The sequence below is a fragment of the Lactuca serriola genome, chromosome 4 (assembly GCF_051521515.1).
Source record: "Lactuca serriola cultivar US96UC23 chromosome 4, Lser_US96UC23_V15, whole genome shotgun sequence".
NCBI lineage: Eukaryota > Viridiplantae > Streptophyta > Magnoliopsida > Asterales > Asteraceae > Lactuca > Lactuca serriola.
The window spans coordinates 288,436,756-288,438,691 of NC_136411.1; the positions used below are offsets into that span (position 1 = coordinate 288,436,756).

At 34.3% G+C, this 1,936-nt stretch overlaps 1 non-coding gene across 1 annotated transcript; it reads right to left on the reverse strand.

The window, feature by feature from the left end:
- Nucleotides 1–234: 234 nt before the first annotated feature.
- LOC145103330 (U2 spliceosomal RNA) lies at nucleotides 235–431 on the reverse strand. The gene has a single exon (XR_013706431.1). It is a non-coding gene; the product is annotated as a U2 spliceosomal RNA (small nuclear RNA).
- Nucleotides 432–1,936: the final 1,505 nt, after the last annotated feature.

Below are 1,936 nucleotides of genomic sequence, written 5' to 3' on the forward strand. Positions count from 1 at the left end.
ACATGAGCAGAAGTGCGTTTAATTGTTAGTTAAAAAGAAAATTTTAGTTAGTTTCTGTATATATTATATTAGTGAGTGTTCCCACATTGGTGTGTGAAGAATTCCCAAGACGATTTTATAAATCTATATTGAAGTGTGTCCATGGTTGAAATTAGGGAAGTGGGTTTCGTCTTTCAGGCCCTCTGGTTTCTGCTGGATTGACACTTACAGGTCAAAAAGTTGAACTGAATATTGGAGGGGTGCGCCGAGCCTTGGCTGTAGTGTAAGACCAAGGCGACACATGAAGAACCCCAGCAGCAAGCTACTGTAACGGGACTTCCCCCATAAAAAATAAGATTAATATCGAGTGGGCCGATGGCCCACATATCAGATATTAAACTGATAAGAACAGATACTACACTTGATCTTAGCCAAAAGGCCGAGAAAGGTATGCTTCTTACAGCCGTGGGCTTCCCCTTTTGTACTCGCCTCCCTCTTGCCTGCTTCCTTCATTCACCCGATGTGGGAATTGGGATGCCAGCTCCCTTCCTGGTTCCTTCCTTCACAACAAAAACAACTTATTAAATATTATTCTTTTTGCTTCTTTACTTTCTTTATATATTCAAATCAAACTTAGACTACTACTGCATATGCATATGTTTTTATGATTGCATTGCTTTTTCTGTCGTTTAAATTCACTCAACGCCAACAAACAAAACAACTTCATTTCATGTTGTGATGTTGATAATTACTGAATTAAAAATGACACCTTCCACTCATGTACCTATTTAGTTTTATATCACGTATCTATTAACTAAATTTATAACCAAACACGATAACTAATGGACAAACTCAAACTAATTAACATTTTTAATTTCCTCGATCATGCATGAAACATCCAAACAATCGACTTGCTCTGAAAATAAAGTTTTACAACATGTGCTACGGTTTTGAACCCTCCTACCTTCGAACGTGGCAAATTTAATTTATTACTAAAAAATAAAAGTAAAATTTGTTCTCGCCAATTTGTAGATAATCAAGCTAATCACCTACTATTTTTATCCCACAAATAACAACTTGCATGCGTCTTAAATCAAGTATACCGTGAACGTACTTTGAGTTTCATCCCCTTTGAATGCTCCCTTAAATCTTAACTTTATGAATCACATCTAAAGTTTCCAATTTATCATAATCGTATTTTTTTCAAGATATTCAAACGATCCCCATGACTTTTGGAGTTACACTTCCTTGATCAATCTCAAAAAGTCTTAACATGTTCTTTTCATTATCTTTTTCCTTCTATTTGTTTTTTTTTTCAAAGTTTTATAATATTCTTTTATTTTTATCAACTTTTATTTGAATAACACATGTTAGCTTGTGTTAATCGAATCTAAGAGATGATTCCAAGTATTTGTAACAACAATATCAAAATCATCACATCCCATCCAAGAATTATACAACTTGAAAGGAATGGGCATGTAATCTGCATTGCCACCAAGTGTTAGAAAAGAGTAGGTCTATGATTTGAATTGATATCTCCAATGCCATTGACATAAAAGCGGTAACATCTACAAAATTTTCAAAAACTAAAAATATATCCAATCCGCTCAGCTTTTCACAATTAACACTAATTTGGGTAAAATTATAGCCACTCAAAGGAACATCAAGTAACCACACATTATGAATGAAATCATTAAAATGAATTAGAAAAAAAAACGAACCTACACTCTAAGATGTGTCTATGACCACATTTAAATCTCCAACAATAATAAAATATCACTGTTGTTGATTCGTGAAAATATGGATGAGCTCCCAAAGAAACTTATTTCCCATTCCATCTTGCAGATCGTACAAATTGATTTTGACCAGAGGACTTTGACTTTGACCAGAGTGGACTTAGTTGACTTTCGGAGGACAATTAGACTAAGTGCTATATTGATATTGGTAGCTCGGGGAG